Raw genomic sequence first — 6,228 nt, forward strand, 5'->3', positions numbered from 1 at the left:
ACTTATTTGATTCACCTTTCGAGCAGTATGAGGATTAAGTTGGGCAATTCTCCTGAGTTTTTCTTTGTAAAGGCACATTTGAAAACGGAGTTAAGCATTTCAGCTTCTGGCTTCTGCCTTGCTACCCTCAGTCTCAGTTCCTGACAGTTTCGCTAGGGACTGGATACTAAGTTCGATGCCACTAACAGCTTTTACATACGACCAAAATTTCTTTGGGTTCTATGAAAAATCACTCGACAATATTCTGCTGTGGTAGTCAATGAAGGCATTACTCTTTGCATCCTTGACAGCCAAATGCGTTTCATTCAGCATCGTCCTATCTATAGCGTTACACATTGTTTTACATGTATTATGCAGCGATGTCTGTTCTTTTATAATTTTCTTTACAGTGACTGGACACTATGGAGGTTCCTGTCTATCCAGTGAATGGTCAACTATACTTCTAAACTTGAGCCAGAGTTTTTCTACATGCTCCTGCCATGTATTGAAATTTTCTAGTTCCTCATTGAGATATGACACTACTGATTTTTTATCTATTGTGCTGAAAATATACGACTATCTGCTTGTTTTAGTTATCATTTGTATTTTGGTAATCATTGTTGCTACAACTGTGTCATGGTTACTGATTGCATTTTCGATGTGGACATCCTCAAAGAGGTCTGGTCTATTTGTTGCCATTAGGTTCAATACATTTCCATCATGAGTAGGCTTCCTAACTATCTGTTCTAGGTAGTTTTCAGAGAAGACGATTAGTAAAGTTTCAGAGGATGTCTTACCACACCCACCACTAACGAAACAGTAATTTTCCCAATTAATTGTTGGATGAATGATGTCTCCACCAATGACTACAGTGCGATTGGGGAACTTATTTACAAGTGAACTGAGGGTTCTCTAACTGAGGGTTTTCAGTTACATCAGGAGATGAGTCTGGAGGGCGATAGAAGATTCCAATCATCATTTCATGCTCACCCCTGATACTGAGTCTTGCCCAAACAATTTCACATGCAGCTTCAATTTCTACCTTGGTGAGCTTTGAGTTTCTTGTCTACTGCAACAAATACACCACCTCCATTTCTCATTTCCCTATCATTTAGATGTACACATAAAAATTTCCCTAAAAATCTCACTGCTATCAATTTCAGGTTTCAACTAACTTTCTGTACCTAGTACTATGTGAGCTTTACTGCTTTTCATGAGTATTTCCATTTTTGGCACTTTGTAGCGAATGCTTCGGCAGTTTACCATTAGAATTTTAATACTCTCACCTGTGGGAGGCATTTCTTTCGATCTTACACGGATCTTTCTGGGTTTCCTACAGCTAACATTATCTGGATTGGTCGGAGAGTCGCCTAATCTAAAAAAACTCTTGTGTGCACCCCTCACACGGTCAGCTACTTCAGTAGCAGCCTCTGATGTGTAGTGCACACCTGACCCATGTAGGGGATGCAAGTTCATGAAGTCGCTAGTTCGGTCCTTCCACTAGACTCAGAAAAACAGGGCCACCATCAGTGTGAGGACAATGCTGCCAATAGTGAGCTTTGTTCAAACTCTATGCCCAAGGCTGGTCTTCTCAAACTACTCTGCCAGTCGCTGGAATGATCCAAGAATGACCTCAGAGCCCAGACGACTGGTATCATTTGCTCCAATGTGGGCCACAATCTGCAGTTGGTTGCACCCTGTCCCCTCGATGGCTGCTGCAATAGCCTCTCCAGCTTGTTGAACGAGGCCCCCAGGCATACACACCGACTGGTTCTGGTGTCCTTTCCTGCCTTGCTGCCATTTCCCTAAGGGGAACTGCCAACGAATAATAGACTCCTACTCTTTTGCGTTTGTCTCATCCTGCCACTGGACCAAAAAAGTTTCCCCAAAGCAGGCGAAGTGAGTCCCACTGAATAAAATTGATGAAACAGAAAAATCCACTCAAGTAACAAAAAAAGGACAGTCATTCCGAAAAAAACGGAAAAACTCACAAAAGAATCACCCCATGAACACCATTTTAGTGCTATCCAATGGTATCGGCCGAAAATGTACATCCTTGCTTGCTAAATGACTGTGTAAAGCCTAAGTAGTGTGCAACATCTGTTATTAAATAAAATGCATGCCCCATCAGTGTGACGGAAGGGACATCCAAACTTGCTAGTGATTTTAAATGTGTCAATGCAGTTATTATTCTCGCAGGAACGAATGACGGTCGTAACGAAAACAACTTTTTCCACGATTTAGAGAAGGTGATCTCAAACCTTTAATCACACAAACACTTAGGTATATAACATTCCTAACTGTTATGATAAATCTGAGTCAACCAAACACTGTATAAGTTCAATATACTGAATATAACATCAGTGTTTGCGTAATGTGAATGTAATTGAAGTCAACCTTCTCTTGCAAAGAAGTGACTACACTAATCATGAGCTACACCTGAACGAAACAGGGAACTTCAGACTGTACAATGTGAGCGTACAAGCTGTGGCGGAAGATTAGAGCGGCGGTTTCCCGCCGCAGAGAACGTGGTTGGCGGTTGCTGCAGGGCCGTGGCGAGCGACTAGCGTCTACGCGGCCTAGGAAAAACCCGAGCGAACGTTTGGCTGGGGCGCTTATGGCCGTGTTTGCGCGTATGGCCATGTTTGCGCGCTTGGAGAAATTTATTTGCCACAGAAAAAATGATAAAAACAAAACTAAGAGTGTCACCGAGGTGTGAGTTGGTACTCATAGACACAAAAATACGTAAAGTTAAATTATCTAGACGCGCCACAAAAATATATAACAATTTAAGAGTTATTGTCGTCTTAAAAATTGTAAATTTATGAAAGTTCAAAAGCTAATATTTCGGCATTGCTTTGGCTGATTAATATAAACAAAGTGTCTACGGATGTGGCTAGTTGGGCTGCATCGAGCAACCATAGCCGATAGCATAATCTGTACCATTTTTGAATGAGAGGTCAGAATATGGGATTCGACTGAAGGAAACTGTGTTTTCGATAATAAATAAATTTAGAGAGACGAAACTAGTGGCAGCATTCTAAAGTTTAAAGAGGCAGATGAGTAATTAAGTATGTATTTTTATTTGTTTATTTATTTTAACCATCGAAAATCTGGGAAAAGCAATATGACGCCACAAGAACATTATTTGTGAAAAAACGGCGGCAGATAGAGAAAATTGGACCTTCAATTGTTATTGCCCGGAAATTTTCCATATTCTTCAATGTTTTCGTGTTTAGTGTTAGAATATTCGTAATTCCTTTTGTCAAACATTGATTTGATTTAGTCATTTCGAGGGTGCATATGGTGGCCATATTTGATGACAGGGGAGTTGAATATGGGGGACCTTCTGGGAGGTGCATCGAGTTATGAGCTCCCACTTCGCCTGCTTATAGTGTGGGTAGGTACCTCTCAGACCCTAAAATTGTAGGTGCCAATGTGACCATGTTTTTGAAATAACGCCTGTTAAAGTTTGGGCAGCTCTTTATACATGGTGTTACAAAAAGGTACGGCCAAACTTTCAGGAAACATTCCTCACACACAAATAAAGAAAAGATGTTATGTGGAAATGTGTCCGGAAACGCTTAATTTCCATGTTAGAGCTCATTTTAGTTTCGTCAGTATGTACTGTACTTCCTCGATTCACCGCCAGTTGGCCCAATTGAAGGACGATAATGTTGACTTTGGTGCTTGTGTTGACATGCGACTCATTGCTGTACAGTACTAGCATCAAGCACATCAGTACGTAGCATCAACAGGTTAGTGTTCATCACGAACGTGGTTTTGCAGTCAGTGCAATGTTTACAAATGCGGAGTTGGCAGATGCCCATTTGATGTATAGACTAGCACGGGGCAATAGCCGTGGCGCGGTACGTATGTATCGAGACAGATTTCCAGAACGAAGGTGTCACGACAGGAAGACGTTCGAAGCAATTGATCGGCGTCTTAGGGAGCACGGAACATTCCAGCCCATGACTCGCGACTGGGGAAGACCTAGAACGACGAGGACACCTGCAATGGACGAGGCAATTCTTCGTGTAGTTGACGGTAACCCTAATGTCAGCGTCAGAGTAGTTGCTGCTGTACAAGGTAACGTTGACCATGTCACTGTATGGAGAGTGCTACGGGAGAACCAGTTGTTTCCGTACCATGTACAGCGTGTGCAGGCACTATCAGCAGCTGATTGGCCTCCACGGGTACACTTCTGTGAATGGTTCTGCCAATAATGTGTCAATCCTCATTTCAGTGCAAATGTTCTCTTTACGGATGAGGTTTCATTCCAACGTGATCAAATTGTAAATTTTCACAATCAGCCTGTGTGGTCTGAGGAGAATCCGCATGCAATTGTGCAATCACGTCATCAACACAGATTTTCTGTGAACGTTTGGGCAGGCATTGTTGGTGATGTCTCGATTGGGCCCCATGTTCTTCCACCTACGCTCAATGGAGCACGTTATCATGATTTCATACGGGATACTCTACCTGTGCTGCTAGAACATGTGCCTTTACAAGTACGACACAACATGTGGTTCATGCACGATGGAGCTCCTGCACATTTCAGTCGAATTGTTCGTACGCTTCTCAACAACAGATTCGGTGAACGATGGATTGGTAGAGGCGGACCAATTCCATGGCCTCCACGCTCTCCTGTCCTCTACCCTCTTGACTTTCATTTATGGGGGCATTTGAAAGCTCTTGTCTACGCAACCCCGGTACCAAATGTAGAGACTCTTCGTGCTCGTATTGTGGACGGCTGTGATACAATACGCCGTTCTTCAGGGCTGCATCAGCGCATCAGGGATTCCATGTGACAGAGGGTGGAGGCATGTATCCTCGCTAACGGAGGACATTTAGAACATTTCCTGTAACAAAGTGTTTGAAGTCACGCTGGTACGTTCTGTTGCTGTGTGTTTCCATTCCATGATAAATGTGATTTGAAGACAAGTAATAAAATGAGCTCTAACATGGAAAGTAAGCGTTTCTGGACACATGTCCACATAACATATTTTCTTTCTTTGTGTGTGAGGAATGTTTCCTGAAAGTTTGGTCGTACCTTTTTGTAACACCCCGTATACAAAAAAGTTTCACTCTTATGGCAAGTGAGCGAGTAGCTGAGTGCGCCGGCGTGGTAGCTCAGCCTGTTTGGTCAGAGGGTTTAGCTACCCTCTGTAATAAAAAAAAACTGAATGAATGGATCAACGAACAACTTGAACGGGTGTCATGAGACGTCCGCCCCGAACATATACCGCGAACAAAATGAGACCATAAAAAAAAAAGTGGCAAGCGAGCGAGACTCCCACCCAGGCGACCCTGGTTCTAGACCCATCAATGCTACTTTTGTTTCCTTTCTTTTCAATGCCTGTTTTAATTTTAATTAATCATGAACCCTCCATAATGAATTGATTAAAAAGAATTACAAGCTTAAATAAATCAAAATTAAAAATTGCATGTTACATTTTGTTTCAATCTTTTGCGTTTTTTGTATTTTAACAGGAAATTAACTCTAGTGTAATTACTTGAGATTTTTTATTATTGTTCAATTTGTTTTCGTTGTATTTTTAATTTTCTTCCGTTGAGGTAGGGAATATTAAAAAAAAGCAACGAATGAGGGATTAAAAATATGTTTCATTTAATGGAAAGTTAATCGATATTTCCTATGTTTTGACGAGTACATTCTGACGGGAAGATACTTGTTATAAAGACAATCAAAACATTTGTACTTTCGACACCATGAAAATTGTACAAATGCACATTCATTTTCGTCGCAATCGCATCTGTATTTTTTCAAGTCCGCAGGAAACGCCACTACATTGACATTATGGAATACTTCTTTTTGCGATGGATCTAACGTCGCGAAAACAAAAGTAGCATATACGGGTCTAGGGTCGCCTGGACGGGAGTCTCGCTCGCTTGCCACTCAGCTACTCGCTCACTTGCCATGAGAGTGAAACTTTTCTATATATAAAGAGCTGCCCAGACTTTAGCAGGCAATATTTCAAAAACCAGGCCGCATTGGCACCTACAATTTTAGGGTGTGGTAGGTGCCTACCCACACCATAAGCAGGCGAAGTGGGAGCTCATAACTCGATGCACCTCCCAGAAGGTCCCCTCGTGAGCGAGACTAAGAGCCGGACGTACCGCCCATCTGTGGGTGGGAGTTGGTTCTGAGCGACTTTAAGTGCTAGACGTGCCGCGCATCTGGGGGGGGGGGGGGGGGTAATGGTTTGGTAGCCACATTCGGTGACAAGT

The sequence above is a fragment of the Schistocerca piceifrons genome, chromosome 3 (genome assembly GCF_021461385.2).
Source record: "Schistocerca piceifrons isolate TAMUIC-IGC-003096 chromosome 3, iqSchPice1.1, whole genome shotgun sequence".
Lineage (NCBI taxonomy): Eukaryota > Metazoa > Arthropoda > Insecta > Orthoptera > Acrididae > Schistocerca > Schistocerca piceifrons.